The 17,793-nt window shown below is 38.4% G+C and overlaps 1 long non-coding RNA gene across 1 annotated transcript; it reads right to left on the reverse strand.

The window, feature by feature from the left end:
- Positions 1 to 676: 676 nt before the first annotated feature.
- LOC109858608 lies at positions 677 to 2,160 on the reverse strand. Its single transcript, XR_002250634.1, has 3 exons — positions 1,905 to 2,160; positions 1,613 to 1,668; positions 677 to 1,543 (listed from the first exon to the last, which is right to left on the reverse strand). It is a non-coding gene; the product is annotated as an uncharacterized LOC109858608 (long non-coding RNA).
- Between the last annotated feature and the right edge of the window lie 15,633 nt (positions 2,161 to 17,793).

A 17,793-nucleotide genomic window follows, 5' to 3' on the forward strand; every position in this document is an offset into this window, starting at 1 on the left:
TGTGTTGTATATAATTTTATTCAATTCATTAACAGAGAAATAATCTGCCAAATATATTGTTACAATCTGCTTTAAAGTGTGTGTATGTGTGTGTGTGTGTGTGTGTTATAAAAGTAACAAAAAAAACTAAGAGAGAAACGTGGTAGTTTTCTCGAGTTCAATAATTTAATATTTTAAACGCGCGAAATATTTCTCAGGAGAACGTACGATTTCATATTTTGTTTTCTTTCAAACGTTCTTCGAAACGCGCAAACAGGTCGTTTACTGTTGTTGCATTTGCTTTATAAAAAAAAAAGATGGTTTTATATACAAAATATCACTTGAGTTCCGACCGCGAGGCCATAAAATACAGATGTCTACAGTAGATACGATTTTGTAGACTCAGCTTCCTAAGAAAGAGGAAAATTCGTTTCGTTGCATACTGAAATCTCCTACCACGCGGTCTTGACGTATACATCTTTTCCACGTAGAGCATTACGTCGTTGTGAATGATCATTTATCTCAGATTACAACGTTACTCCGTCACGATATTCGGTCGTGATATTTTTTTTTTTAATACTCGCCCTTAATATGACTTCAGAAACACATTAACGTTGCATAAACGATTTCACCGTGAAAACTCAGTTTGGAAGAGTACACGAGAAAGTTTCCGTAATCTTACTATGGCGAGATAAAAAGGGCGGAAAAAAAGATGAGTTAAAAAATTCACTCGTGTCTGGTTTGAACTGAAGAAAAGTTTGCTTGTTCGAATATCCGCATTCTTCTGGGACCGACTAGAAGTGAAAAAAAAAAAAAGAAAAAGAAAACACAGCAATGAAGGCGCTACGTGAGGTTCGTAGGTAACATTTAAAATGTTTCGAATGAGTGACCGAGCCAGGCAACTTTTATCGGATAACAGTATATGTGGCAGAGAAATTTTTCAAAGAAGCTTCCATTATGTGCAGCACCTCGCGGAGATTGGACTGCATCTTTTACAATCGGTTCGTGAATATTTGAGGTTCTCTGCGAAACGGCAATACACACGGTCGAACATATCTAAAGCGCGGAAGTTCTGCAAGGATATCAGGTCAGAGACATTCAAATGAAATGAGGAAAATTGTTATCCTTTTTTTTTCATCATTTTAAGAGTTTTATTCACACTCCATGCTTCGATTAGGATAACGCGACAATCATCTTACTCCTCCGAAATTCTGCTTCCACGATTCTCGTTCGTGTTTAACGAATTTTCATTGAAGCACACTCGCGATTATTTAATAAACGTAGCGATATTACTATTCCTCGATTCCGGAAATTTAATTATCCTCAAACGAAGGGAATCCATCAACTCTGTAACCCAGAAAGTATAACTGAATTTTAATGATCCATATGATTATCACTGTGACAAAGGTCTCAATTTTCACAGTGTAATAATAATGATAGTATCGAAATCTGTTGAAATAATATCTGAAATTCTTTTTCGGCGATTCTTCTTTCTCCTCTTTCTTGGTCTCTTCTACCTCGTCAAGTAATTCATCTTTTACATCGTTTTGCAGCTTTTGTCCTCCTGTTCACAATAGATATGGAAAATTAATAGCTCGAAGAAATATTAAAACATTGAGTAATTAACGTTTACTTTGTCCGGTGGTTTCTTCAGCATTCTCCATGATGTGAGATGATATATGTATTTTTCTACAAGCAATAATAATTTTCTGGTTAACATTAATCTGCTTTTGAAACAAAATTGAAAATGTTGAGGTGAAAGAGACATTTTTTTAATGCAATAATATAAACGTGAAAAACAATGTTATATTACTGCATTAATTGTATTTTTGAAAAACTACAATTTTTTTATCATTGTGTTATTTCACATCGCATATCCGTTTTTACTTCAGATTTGTTGATAAATGCTTGATTTATCTGCTTACCTGATTCTAATACGGATAACGTGGAATTGTGGCAAAGCTCACAAATTTCACAATGTATATGCAAAAACACGCGTAACAGCACGACACGATCGATAGCCTTCGAGCAAGAAGAATCGCGTGAAAATTACACTAATTGCAATTTTTATCGAAATTGCAAAAATAATTTTTTTTTTTTTAATAAAATTTCAGAGAAGCAATTCTCTGTTATAACTATAAACCGTGACTAAAGCTTTAAACAAGCCGATACCGAACTGGCGAATTGCAATGTGAACTTTGAAACGCCGCGGCGAGCGTATATCGAACTTTTCATTTAACGATGTACTTGAAATCATATGAGCTGTTTCGCGGACACGAATAGACACCCTTGTGTGTGTATATAAACGTATACATATACGAACTTCTCACGTTTACCGTGAGAACACTATCGGCTGAAATGACGACGTAAAGGCGCGCAGCTGTTAAATACAACTTTATGCCGATTAGATAGCGTTGGCCACCGTCGATATACCGCGTTTTCCTATTTTAGACGGGCTTATGTGTTCGCGGTAAAGACCACTCCGTAAGACACCCACGTTTAATCGAAATATTATCACCTTGCGAAAGTGACAGGCAAATTCTGTCGTTACTGGAGAAAACTTTTTTGGGTTTTAATTAACAATGGGACGCAATGATAATGACATTTTAACGTATAAAGTTATAAAACATACACAAAGATGTTTCTGACGTTAAACTAGATAGAAAAGAAAAGACTATCTCGTATAAACACATATACACACACAGTTTGACTATATTCGTGCGTTTAATATAATACATATTAACTTGTAACATATGAGAGAGACTATTAGATAATGTTTATATTAATTTTGTCGAGCATTTCTATACGATGCGGTCGGCGGGGTCAATTAGAGAAGAGTCTGTTTTCTTAATTAGAGAAACAAGCGGTCAACAAGCGATTCATAGTCGCCGGAGCGCTACGAAACATTTCGAAACGCACGACAAAGCCGACTCACACTGAATGAAAATTAAACCAGCACTTTAACGTCTGCTTCGCAGAGAGACAGATAATTACGAGGATAGCTTGGGAATTATATTTTTGCGTTACGTTTCTTCTCTTATTATAGAAAACAATGGTCTGGCGTGTATTCTCACTCTCTTTCTCTCTCTCTTTCTTCAAAATGTCACTTCGTGACGGAGCTTTCGATAGCTCGCAAGAGAATTCAAGGTGAATCGAATCTTGAATTTTTCACAAGCTCCCAGAGGTCTAACAAGCAAAAACACCTCCTTCTATATACTTCTCTGGTCTTGTTTTGCAAACCTCATGACTCAGTGGAATAAAAAAAAATCTGTGAAAAGTTTTTCTCTCTCAATCTCTCTTTGATATTTAATACATCACTTCTGTTTGCTATAAAATATCAGAATCGCCGTGAAATATTGATGAGCCGCGTGTGTCATCACGTTATCCTGCTCGCTATCGGTTATTTGTATATATATTTGCCGTATCGTATAAAAAAGTAAGAACACAGGCGCCAAGTATACGCACAACACGTGTTTGTACTTAAATTAAAAAATTGATTTAATACTACAAACAATTCTTTTTCTATAAAATCTGTTCTGCAACATTATATACTACAAAACATTCTTTTTTACTAAAAAAACTTTTTTCTTTCAGATGTTTTTACAAACTCTACAAAAAGTTCTTTTTCTATAAAACCTGATTTACAAAATATTATATGCTACAAAACATTCTTTCTCTAAAAACCTTTGTGTCTATAGTAAGACTACGCTTTAACTTTTTTTTCGCGTGATTATTAATAACTAATTCTAAGTACATAACTATGTACTTTGGTAAGATCATATTTATTACTAGAACATGGAGATGTAACAAAAGAAAAACTTTTTTCAAAATATAAAAAATATTTAATCAAAAAAAATGATGGGCATTTTTGAGGAGCAGCGCGGCTGTTTCTCAACTATAATGAAATTATTTCTTTGTGCAACAGTCTGATGCAGTCGCGCCAAGTTTTTTTGCATTAAATATATTTTATATTTTGTAAAAAGTTTTTCAAAGGTCACGTAACCGCGGTGCGGTCAATGACCTCGGTCACATGACTACGGTGACATATTATATATACATAAAGTTAAAGTATATAGTTTGTACTTATTTTGGGCAAAATTTTAAACCAGTTTATTGAAAAAAGTTATATCAGAGGTGTTGTTGATGCAAAAAAAATCCGTTTTCTGAATTAAATTTCTAACATACATTTAAAGTATATAGTTTCTAGTTATTTAGTGCCAAGTTTCAAAAGAGTTTAATAAAAAAACGTTTTCGGAGGTGTTGCCGGCGCGAAACGACCACGTCGCGATAAGACAGCTCCGCGCCCACCACGGTCGGAGGTATTGCCGGAGTCTGATTTTTATGCAAAATTTGTTTCTTCCGTTTTCTGAATTAATTTTTTCATTCATAAATTTGTGTATCGTATTATTATAAATTTATGCCGGAATAATGCAGTTTTTGCATAATACAATGTATCATCTGACATCAAATATTTTGCTAAACAAGTCTTGGTTTGCATGTAAACATAACAGCCCGACCGCCTCGCCGGTCCACCGTCTGATCACAAAATGACTATTTCTACTTTATCTAGTCTGTTCGAGCAAAACCAGAAGTGCTCTTTGTTTCTAACGTTTGCTTAACGTACCTCACTCCTGTAAAATACATATAATACGTTCATTAACTTTGAAAATTCCTCTCATGTCGAGCATCGCGCAATTCACATGATTACTGCAAAGAGGATTTCAAAAGTTGAAATATAGTTTCCGCAATATGATCTTTTGTTTTCTGTGTACCGTCTGTTTACATGTCACAGGCTCATTTCCGGCTTTATGCAATTTCTATTGTATCCATGAAATTTACTCGTTTATTTGTTTTGATAAATAAATCGGTTCTTTATTGTGTACATATCGCACCGATTTATTTATCGGAATAAACTTCGAAATCATACGTTTTTCTAAAAACAAAAAAGATTTTCGCGCAAACAAAACGCAAATCAAACTCTAGCTTCAATTAATCAAATTAACGATTTAAAGCCAAAATCTTGATAAGAACCGGCAGAATGATTTGTATAAGCTTTCTTTCATTAATTTGATCGATATCTATTTTCGAAACTGTCCGAAATGCAAGGCGTGTCGCGACATCAAGAGACACTATTAAACGAACTGTGCAGATCGTCACGTCTCGGAACTAATCGAGTTGTATCTCTATCGATTGCTGAAAGCGACACACGAGAATTCGAATATCGACGATATTCGCACGTACATGAGGCACATACACGCACTTATATAAATTCCATATCGCGCACGCGCGTTTTTGAGATTATCGGATTGAACAATGTAATATACGCGGCTGTTATACATGCTACTTTCGCTTGTATATTTCTTTAATAGTGTGTTTTTGTTATATCGCTATGAGGTACACACGTGACAAACTAAATCGTCAACAGATCCGATGATAAACCGTACGAGTAAATGTGCGCGCGCTCGTATTCGACGACGAAACGACACTCTTTCTGTGCGACGGCTTGAAATTCAACTATAACGCCGGGGTGCTCATATTGTGTACAAAGTTTAAGGCTTATTGCGACGCGGGCTTTCACGAAAAACGACAGAGATTTCGTCGACGGCGCGTGACTCGGATGCGATACGAAGGATCGCCTTCTTCGAAAAACTCGGAATTTCTTTTCGCTTCTCGATTTCGTGTCAGTCTATCCTTCTTCTCCCCTTCGCATCCCCCGCGGTGATTTCGATAACTCTTTTTTTCGTCTTTTTAATGCGTTACGATCAAAATGGCACGACGCGGGGGCATCGATCCGGCTGCCGTGCCCGCCGACGGATATATGTCCGGGACATTTGTTTTCGCAACGGTCGATACTCTCGACGAGGGGGAGGAAGAGAGAGAGAGAGAGAGAGAGCGGCCAACATTCGCGTGCCAAATGATAAATACTTGATCTCGACTGCGAACGCGCGAAGACAGAAAGTGCGATAAAGTCACGGATAACATCGGCGAAATAAACGCACGTACGTTTCGATACGAGATTATCCATCTTGTTTTCACATATTCGGGAAAACAACCGCAGCATTTATTCAAATTTTTTTTAGCACGTGAAGCAAAAACTCTTTCCTTCCTTTGTGTTACGCGGATACGGAATAAACAATTGTAGTTTTTTTTTTTTTTTTATAAAAATTAATATAAAACAAAAATGTAAAATATCTCGCGCAAAACATTATGAATATCTCATGTAATCGCGGTATAAATTTGCACTCTCGTGTATAGTTTGACATTACATGGCGCTCTAGAGTAAACGACGGATAAATACTTATTTATTTTGAATGAGAAACACAAACAATAGATTCTCTCACTTTGATGGAAATAAACACAATACACTGTATCGATTGCATAGTCTTCGTTATTTTTAGATTTCTCGATTGACTTTTAAAGAGACTGACGTGACATATTCGCTCGAATGCAGATCATATACCTGCGATCGTAGTTATTGGCAGTCAGGTGGCAGGTGTATATGCGCCGGGCAGGAGAGCAACCGTACGTATAACTGGTACAGAGAGCCAATAAAAGTCCGATGGAAAACGATAACGAGCTCTCGTCAATGATTCCATACGGATATGTCTATTACTTTCATCCTCGTTTTCTGATCGCTCGTTTATTTCGGTGTTATTCATTATTTTCGTCTCCGTCGTGCATGCTACGCGAATGTTTGCTTTGGCTTTTTTTTGGGGGTATCGCGTATATATATACCAGTTACATAACACACAGATTGATACTTTTTAAAACATGCCAGCTGCAAGCGACATCGCGCGATATTGTTGCGCGTCGCCGTTCAAATAGAACAGAATAGTTGTGCAAAAAAAAAAAAAAAAAAACAAACAAAAAGCAAAGAAAACAAAAATAAAGTTTACCCGATTAAAAAAGTGATGAAAACACCGGTCGGAAGTTTTACTTTGGTCTCGTTTTGGAATTGATAAATTTTCGAGTGTCTCATAAGAGAGAGAGAGAGAGTGAGAGCCATGGATAAGCCATGTGTACACTCGGCGACTCATCGATTATCTACGTTCTTGGAAATTATTACTCCGCTCTGATAATTTGGAACGAACCCGAGATTCGAGAAACGATTTAATTACCGTGAGAAGTTCCAGAGTCTTAAAGACGCGCAATTTCTAAGGTAATGAAAGAGTCGTAAAGAAATCGTCGAAGCTTCGAGTAACGGCTTTTATCGGAGATATTGAAGTTTAAGTGAACTGAATTGTACTCAAAAGCGATTTTATATCGTGTTTGTGTGTTTATATAATTGATATATCGCGCAGTCAAATAAAATAGAAAATTATGGCGTAATAATAGAGACGGGAAAGGTAGACGGTTGCTTATCCGGCTCTATAATTAATTGCGTGTGTGATCAAATGCTCTTCCACACACACACACACACACACACACACGCACACATATAATATGTATATATATATTTTCCTGGCGGAAAACTGCCAGAATATCCTATTTTGAATAAAGCCGTCGCGCTCGCCGTAGCAATTTCGTCTCAATTCGTTCGAGGTTGCCGCGGAGAGTTACTGTGGCTTTTCCTCGGTCGGCGAATCTCCCCGGATGCGTATAGAACGCAAAATAGTTCGCTCTCTCGTTTCCGCTCGGAATACTTTCCGCATAGTTCCGACGAATTACGCGGGTATGTACTATACTTGGCAGTGCGATTTAAATAGTTCGAAGGGATTTGCCGCGGAAAAATCCGATAAGAGCTTCTTTAGCGTTCTCCGTTTGACGATTTCGAGCCCTGCAATTCCTACAATTTCGCTCGCGCCATCCATTCCTCTTTTTCTCCTTTCAACCCCCCCCCCCGTTCCTCATCCTTTTCCTACCCCTTCAAGGCACTACGCGAATCTCCGCGCCGGCAAAAGTAAACGGGCGGGCTACTTTGTCCGTAATATTTAATGATCTTCTCTTTCCGCACTCTCTCTTCGCGTTCGACCTTTGGAAAGCGCGTAATAGGAATCTTGAATACTAATTTATTTAAAGCACAGAGTGTCGTTAATTGAATCGTTCGATGGTGCGGCGTTACGGCAGCGTAGAAAAATCCGATTTCCTTAAAGATCTTGTCTGCCACAACCGAGCGCTACATGAGAGAGAGAAAAAGGAAAATCTTAGAACATGTATAATTTACAATAGATGCGTATCTCATCTGTGTGTTATAGACAGAACAATAGATAGATACGTAGAAACAGTCAAATGTGCAAATTGGCTTACTTTGTGTACTATAAGCCGCTAGAGTCAAAGAAAACAACGAATTAGATCGGAGCTTTGTGAGACGTAAACGGTTGACGAGAATAATTAAAAAGTGTGTTCGTGCCGTCAACGCGACGATCGACGGCGAGTGATCTTCGTGGCTGCCGCTTTTTAACGGGGAAATTTTTCCCTCGCGATTTTACTGGCAGTTCTGACTTCTCGCGAACTCTACGCGCCGGCAGGTATTTTTTTCGTGAAAGGCAAGCGCTCGAATTGAGTTGGGAATTACGTGGCCCCCAATTAAATTTCTCCATCCGCTTGCTGGTATGATTCGAAATCGATACCGGTATCCGAATGACATCGGCTAATGATGTCGATGAACTGATTCGATAAGCACAAATTGATGCAAAAAAAAGAAAGATGGAAATCGAGAAGAGGTTCTTCCAATATGAAGCTCTTATGTTTCTTATTAACTTGCAATTATCTTGCTTTCTTTCTTTTTCTCTCTCTCTTACTCTCGAAAAGAAATCGTTAAGAAAAAAGATTATTTTTACAATATAAGAAGAGTATAAAAATTTGCAGTATACACATTTTACTGAAGTTTATTTATTACGCTCTTTTAAGATGCTTTGATAAATTATTTTGCAAGAAAATCATCATGTTTTTGCTCGTTTTTAATAAGTTTATCTTTTATATTTTTATATCAAGAGAAGAGAGAAGAAAGAAATCTTATTGCATTTATTTTCATGTAACTACGCATATTGGTTCTCGTTTAAAGATTTCTTCGAAAATTTGCGTAATATATTAATTTATAATATTAATTTATGATTGTATGAAAAGAAGAGACTGCGCGTGTGTACGTGTATGTATATATGAGTGTGTATGTATGTGTGTGTTTGTAATATACAATCTTCGTACCTCTGTTTCTCGAATGAGTATTTCTCGTTAAAGCGTGATACAACTCCGTTCGTCGATTCTACTGGTAATTTAACTTCCGACGGTACGCCGGCGACAAAGTTAAATCGAACCCGAATGAAGGCCTTCAAGCGTGTTTCTACACCAACAACGAGAATAGAGCCTAATCGTCAGAACGAAATTTACGGCATTTCATATGAGTCGCGGACCGACTCTCCAGAGCAATTATTGCGGAAAAACACAGTTTTATTTGTTTTTATTCTTTTGCGCGAGAGAGAACTTTACGTCATTTTACAATGCGCAATATTTTCAGTAAAACTACTGTTTATTAAATTTACTCCTTCCCTTCTTTTCTCTCGCGTTATTTTTCTGGCATTTTAATACGCATACAATTGGCTTTACGTAATATTCCCGGAATATTTTCATTTTGATGAATAAACAATCGCCTCTGAAAAGGAAATTGTACGTCATTACCACCCGCACGATTAACGTAAAAAGATCCCTTTATACATACTTGATTAACTTGCGCGACAAAGGGTCGCTTATCGCATCGACACCTCATGTAAATGAAGATTGAATTTTCGTTGGTCAGCCTTCCATTTTCAATAAGTACTTAACCAAGCGTGCAGCCTTCTGCATGTACATTTCATCGATCTCTCGGTTTGAAAATTCACTTAAATAATATATGTGTACGACAATGTCATAATCGATACCCATGAATGTAACGCGTAATTTATTGTGTGTGTTTTTTTAAATATATTATTTTACTCAAAGTTTCATTTTTGGCGATTGTTTGGTCGCGTTAAGATATTCCGTTGTTTTCTGCTCTTTCGCGTATATATCGTTATTTCGACGTTAGAGAAACGCACCGAGATTTCTACAAAAGACTTGGCACGGCGAATAGATCGTTAATCGGGAGAAAAACTTTTGGCAACGTTACCACGTAAATCAGGACAGCTAATATATGGATTACCATGCCGCTTCGGGTGTTAATACACGATCGCTACAATGTGCGACTAATTGTAAGTTATATCACACACGCTCCCCCGACGCATTATCGCGCGAGACACTCTCGCGTCTCTATTCGCGTACGTTCTGTTTGAAATAATCTTCAATTTTGTGATAAACATTAATTCATTGATAAATTTAATCGAAAACTTTTTACGCAAATTCAAATGACAGAGAAGAGAAGAAAACGCGACGAAACGAAGAAACATACCGAAGCGAATATTTCAATTTCTCGAAAGAGCTGTACAGTTCTCGAAGCAGGTACAGGTTTTAGGAGCAATTGCTTTAGAAGAACGATTTAACTACTTTAATTAACTTTAACTTTCGCTGATTCTTTGTTCCCTTCTGATATTGCGACAGTGAAGAGGAGATAAAGAATCAGTTAAATTATAATCGAAGTGACGCCCGCGGCGGAACCGAGTTTAAGAGAGTAATCAAGGTTTTGGTTAATCTCATGAACGTAATTGCGCTACATGTATTGTGCCTCGTTGACAAGGCAATACCGACGTTGCATGAAATTAGTTGGACTTGTGCTTTCGACCGTAAATTGATTTGTACTTCCATATTCGCGAACCAACTTGTACCGGATATATGTATATACATATATATATATGTACATATATATATATATGTACATATATATATATATATATACATATATATATGACGAACATTATTCGGATTAATGTTCAAAATTACAAGCTGTAGATGTACGTGCTTACATCGATTTCGAATTTCAAGTAAATCATTCAATATATAATCACGCATCTCGTGTTTATACGTACCTATCTACCGCGGTCTCGGTATATGACATATCGGGTGACAGTAACTGCGATATTAAATTTTGAAGGGCGATCTGCGGAGGAGCGATATTACGAGCGCTCAACTCTGAAAAATGATCACAGGAAAAGAGGGTTCTTCTAGTCTGTCAAAGGCAGTATCTTTTCCCGCAAAATTCTTTGAAATTTTATTCCCTCTGTATAACCCTGAGAGATAGAAAAAAAAAAAAAAAAAAAGAACAGAACCCGTAATTTCGCAGCCGCGCACGCAGAATTTCATATTTTTCTGTACACAAACACAAAAGACACACGCGAATATGCGCGTAAATTACTTATCAGATTTTTGTTTAATGACAAACGTCATGTAATACGGTTTGGATAACGATGATAACGTACGTATTTCCGTAAAGGAAGGTTGAAAAGCTCGAACAAAGTAAGATTATCTAAACGTGGGTTTAACCGAGACCACTCGCATATCGTTCGAACAAATGAACGAACGACGAAGGTTGAAAGCCGGCGGACAAAAGAAAAACATGAGAAAATCCTTATCGCCATTTTGACCACTTCCATTCTTTCTTCCACGTCGAATGAGTCTCCATTCGAAATATTTAAATGCGACTTTTCTCTTTATCCTTACCGCCGTATTCTCAGAGACTCTTTTTTTTTCCTTATTAGGATTAACTGGCGATATTATTCTTCAATTTAGATTAAGTTCTTTCTTCCTAAGTATCGCGGACTTTCTGAGCTCTAGCGTATCGAGAAAGATGCGTGTGTGTGCGTGTGCATGTGTGTGGATAAAAGAATAGAAAATTCTACGAGTTTTATCTTAAAAAGATTATGTTTCACAATTGTTCGGAAACGATTTGATTTTTCTCTATATGCGCTGTTAAATACAAAAATCCGAGCGATCTGTATGTGCCACTTTCGAGATTGGGAGTGAAATGCATTTCGAAACCTCTCGTGTGTTCAGTATTTTACGTTACTTTTAAAGCAAAATGTAGATAGAGCAGCGAATTCTATAAATAGAATACATTCTTTCTATGTTTTTTTTTCTATATTCGTTCAAATGTAGAAACAAAGGCTTTAATAATGTCACATTGAGAAGTTTCGTCTCCACTTCGAAATTGTTCGGTGGTTAAGTTAAAGGATATGATGCGATTATAGTTACATTGTCATTCCGCGGTGACCTGTTTACGGAGCTACGCGTGCAACTAGTAGGATAGCGAAGTAAGTTGGAAACATAGTTTGGAGCCCAACTACGAATTACCAGCTCGATCTCGTGCGTATACGTTTGTGGAGTAGCTTTCCATTCGTTTTCGCAGTAAACCGTTTTCCTTGGACAATTATTTAAATTCCGCGAGTTTCTGCGATCGACGTTATTTGATTGAAAATTTTTGTGGCAAAATCCGCAAAAGCGTCCGGTCAATTATTTTGATGAGAAAAAAATGAAGATAAAACGACAAAAAAAAATAATTGATAAGGTGTGTTTAATTAATTCTAAATAACGCGGACAATGGAACAAGAAATATTTTAAAATTGGATTACATGTAATTTGCTTTGGCAACATTTTCGATTAAGTAAATCAAACTGCGTGACGGTCAGGATCTTCTGCATCCTCCGCATCGGACGGGACGGGGCACGACGCCATCGACATAGCACTTAGATTTATCGAAGAGCCGGTATAATTGAAAAAGGAGAGTAACAACGATGATTTAATGCCCGTCGCTTTTTACCCGCGTACGACCGTTCATTGCCTCAAATCGACTCGAGGGAGCCTCTCGGAAATCGATAGCTCTCTCTTTCTCTTTCTCTTTCTCTCTCTCTTTCTCTCTCTCTCTCTCTCTCTTTCTCTCGCGAACTATCTCGCGCTCGATTCGATCGTTCTATTGTTTCATCTCTTCAGATCAGAAGAATACGAAGGCGTGATGTAAAGGCGATTAACTGCCATATACGAGGACATAGTCTGAGATTTGTTTGAATCTGACACTCTCATCCAAGTATCCAAATTTCACGGATAATTGTGACGCTTGAAATTCGAGTTATTCGAAATATCTAAACAGAATGCCGAATTTGTGAGACCTGTTCTACAACAATGTCGTATGTCATTGTCGGACATCGCTGGTCTCGCATCAAAGTTCGGATCGAAACTGGCCGAAACTATTGGATGATCGGGCCGGCTTCGACATAGGTGAGACTAACGATATCTGACAACGACATAAAGGTTACAGACTCACTGTAGAACAAGCCTAATGGATACGAGTCGGATCCATACGCAAAAGTAGTGTGAAATTAACACTTCGACATTAAAAGTTTTTAGTTCCGTCGCTTTGTTTTGCTAATAACGCTACGATAATTATTGACAATGCAGAACACTTTATTAAAGTCACTTTGCGCGCTAAAAAATTAAATACTATTAACGAAGCAAGAAGTTTTCTACAACCTTAAAAAAATGTACACGTCGCTGTTACATTTTTAATTTCATAACGCAACAGTGTCACATTCGCTATCCACGTGGATGGTTTTCCTTGCTTGAAACGTTAACTCGTGCTTCTCGCTCCACTCGCGAATTCCTTTTTTTTTCCGTCCTCATTTCCAGACTGCTGCTGCCGATACACAGGAGTTCCGCAAGACAGGAAACTCCAGGCAAGGAAGCCGCGCGAATTATCGTAGCGACGATAAATGGCGGTGCGTCTTGCTTTTCTTCGAGAGCGCGCGCGCCAGTGTATCTCGTAAGTGATTTACATCGTTCTCCAATTTCGGGTCTTTGCAGTAAGTACACTTAGGGGCGTTATTCTCTCTCTCTCTTTCTCTCTCTCTCTCTTTCTCTCTCCTTCTCATCCTACCAGCACCGAGTTCGCTCCTCTGTAACCCCCGTCTTCGCGAGGGCGGCGAAACCGGGTGTGATAAGGCCGTAGAGAGGGTGGAATAGCGTCGTGGGGAACAGTGAAGGAGGACGGAGAATACTCGAGGGTTGTAGGGTGGCGGATCGCTTCTACCGCCGTTGGGTTTCTTGTAAGCCGGTAATCTTCGGTAAGTAACAAAACACGCGGCTGAGCTTAGGGCACGACGCTCCAGGAATTCTCTGGGAAACTCCATGTATATCGGCTCGTCGTAAGGCGTTAGTGCAGCATTTGATGCAATTCGCACACGCGAGATTGCGCGCTTTTCGTGTGTAATAGTTTTGCATGGCTTTAAAGCCGAGGATTACACTGCTGTTTCTTCGTGCTTGTATAACTATGTTAGCAAACAAATATTGAAAAAAAAAAAAAAAACATTTTATTATCGTTCCTGCACTCTTATACTTGATCTCTGTTTTGTTTTTTTTTGTTTACGATACTATATTGATTATTTCTTCTAGTGCAAATCTGACAGTTGTTTTCTGTTTGCTGTATCTTTATATTACGATAAGTCGACCACACTATTTAATATTTTTTTTTTTTTTTATTATTCCGTATTCTATGGGGGAAATAATTTAAAAAGTGATACTATCACAGCTAGCGAGCAATTTACAAAACTTGGATCACTCGTCACATTGTGTGTGAAAAAGAAATTTTGCACATTTTTACCACGTTCTGGCACTCGAGAATGGAGAAAGCGCTAGGAAATAAGAGAAGGAGAGCGCGCGTAAAACAGCGGAATAATCCTCGGCCGTCGGTATTAAAACCAAATGCATTTATAACCTCCGAGCTGCCAGTATCTCCTGACTGAACAGACGGCAACGGTCGTTGCTTTCCTACCTACCTCGGCAACGACGTTGGACATACTCAAAACGTGTTTCGCTACGTGTTCAAGCTCGGAATTTCTTCTCTCTTCCTATTTCTAGTTTATCTCCGCGCCTTTCAGCATCGTCGACGGCAGACGCGAGCGTATCACGCCGTGTGCAATGAGATTACGGTGCGCAGAAATTATTAATCTTCTTCATAAAGTGATTATTTTCTAATGAAAGATATTTCTTCTGCACGTGCGCGCTACATTATGTTGGTTATTACATTATACCCGAATTTGCACATGGTGCATAATATCCTGAATAACAGAAAAAAATGGCAAAATTCTATACGCGATATAAATTTTACACAACACCGTAATGTAAAATATTAGAGAACTGCGAGAGAAAGAGAGGAAAAGAGAAGAAAAGAAAGAGAGAGAGAGAGAGAGAGATAAAGAGGATAAGGAAGGAGATTCTTCTCGTTTAATATCCTGGTACACATACATCATTTATTATCATAACCATTTATTCTTACTCCGGTTTTAGCACGTAGAGCGGCGTGTAGCGTGTATTTTAAGGTTTTTTACTTCGAGATTCTTGTTTCCATAAGGAAACACGTTTCTTTCCATGCGTACGTTTCGTTACACATACGTATGTAGTGCTGTTCAATTTTCTTTCTAACGCCACTACGTCCGTGCTCCGGGTTTTTCGTAATATGCCTTTGCATTCTCATAGATGCTTGTAATTAAACTCTAATTGCCGGTGCGCCATCGTTCCGTGCGCGCGCCTCGACTCTGACGAGAAGTTCCGTGCAAAAAGTAAAGAGAGAGGCATATCTCGCGCGCTGCGCCATGACGCGCCACCGCGTGTCCACGAATGAATACTCTCTAGTCGAGTGGTCGCAGCTGCGCTTTGCCCGAGATGAGTTCCGGAAGGGTTGTGTAAATGATGACGGTGGAAAGTCGACGCTCGCATTGCGCGAAAGGTTAATTGTCTTCCGTTCGGTTCTGCCGATTACACGAGACCGCGTCTCGATACACGACAATTTCGTTTGATCGCGAACGAACGAGAAATCAATTGATCTACATGATATTGGAACGTCTCGCAAAAGATACACAACAGTGACACGCGCACAGAGGAAAAAGAGTTTCGCGGCAAAATCGTCAGTGCCGAGGCGGAAATTTCGGAAATTTGCAACTGCGATCAATTTTATACATATATATGTATATTGCAATATAAAGTATTTTGAAGTTGCTTGCGAATGCGTATGATTTTATCGATGTAAATTTAATTTGTCGCTAAATTGAAATAGCTCGCGCGTTTAACTTTCGCAATTTAAAATACTTTACATATTATTTTTGTACGTACACGTGTATAACACAGTATTACGTATTCACGAGGCGATACCGCGTATATTGTACTATAAATGGCGTGTACATGTAGATCGTCGCGTATAGTATTCACGTGACATAGATATACCATGTACCCGCACGTCGGGAACTGGACCGGGTAGATGCAGCAGTAAACGCGACGGATTATCCAGGCCATTGCTTAGTAAATCTAGCAGATCCTCGCAAATCGCGCTCGTTTCCCGAATTCACTGTGCCACCGGCCGATATTTAAACGGTACGACCGATTTAGTGCCGCGACAGTGGTATACATAGTATAAACAGCGAGTCATTTAACGAGCTAGCTCGTTAATCACATACCTGTTAACCCTGTTAACCACATTGTGTTACAACGTCGTCGGCGTATCCCTAGAAAGTGCCCGCAGTTCCCACGCGCGCGTACGTGTTCACAAAAATTTCACCAATGTGTACTCGGAAACTGCACGGTCTGATCATTAATTATCGTTACTCTCCCTGAGAGTTGCGTTTTACGTTTTCGGACGAATATAGAGAAGAAACACACGGAAGATAGTGAATTAGAAGAAAAGGATGTGCAAGGGAAACTCGCATCAAAAAGTAATCAAACGATTTATTAAGTTAAAATGTTTTAAGATTACACCTCGCAAACGTGTGCGCACGCACACGTATATCGCAATAACTAAAATTTGTCATCAGTTATATTATGTTAATGATATTCCTCACTATCAGTACACGCAATAACTATCTATAACGGGTCTAGTTATAAAGGGAGCTATAGATGAAACGTTATCTTCGGAAATTTTGAGAGGATCTATTATAATTATTATAGTCTATCGATTGTTCGCGACGCATGTTTCTATCCATCCGCTCTCTTATTCCCGACTACCGTTCCACGAGAATCGTTCTGGCCCTTCCATGTCCGAGAGAGAGAGAGTGTTTGCATGCCGGAATCAATTGCGTTAGAGATTACCACGTTTGATTCAATTTCGAGTTCTGGCTGAGCTTAATTTATTGTCGTTCCGCCTAACGCTCGCGCTGTTTGGCCACGGACTTTGCTCTCATCTAGTTATACGCGTGCTTATATGCGACGCGTGTATGCGATATGCGCGTGAGAACATGGCCGATTGCATAATCACGAAACAGCGAAATATAATCCCTAATTTTCGAGCGAGTTAAGCATCGAAACATAATAACAAGGGATGAAGCGCGAGATCGAAAGAAACGTATACATGCGATCCAACTCCTCGATGATCGAGAGAGAACGCGTTGCACATATTTTATAAATACAAAAAAGTCAAAAAAAAAATAAAGACGATATATCACATCCGACGCCATCATCGAGTATTTCAAATCCAAACGATTTTACGATCCTTATACAAGCGAGAGATAGCTCTGATAAAAAAATGTGGTTTACCTTTTCGCATAATAATTTCAAGCTGCGCTTTAGCTCGATTTATAGTACACCGCGTGAAATTGAATTACGTGATTATAGCCGCGGTAATCAAATATTTGACTTCTGCATTTATATTACTCCGCGTTCTATGTATTCTCATTTTGTATATGAGCGTAGCTTTAATGTTCCGTCATAATATACGCGCCCATATGATTATCGTTTATATATTTATTCGAAAGTAAGAGAGAGACGTGAAGAAATAAAAAATGTGTTAATAAAAAATACACAAGATCTCAGAGATTCAGAAAAAAAATAAAAACAAAAACAACGAGCGACTGGAATCATACGTAGAGCGTGTGACTCGATGCGACGATAAAACGCCGCTTTAATTAAGCATTAAATCATGAGTATGCATTTTCT

This window comes from Pseudomyrmex gracilis, unplaced genomic scaffold (genome assembly GCF_002006095.1).
Source record: "Pseudomyrmex gracilis isolate BER0280 unplaced genomic scaffold, ASM200609v1 scaffold_214, whole genome shotgun sequence".
Lineage (NCBI taxonomy): Eukaryota > Metazoa > Arthropoda > Insecta > Hymenoptera > Formicidae > Pseudomyrmex > Pseudomyrmex gracilis.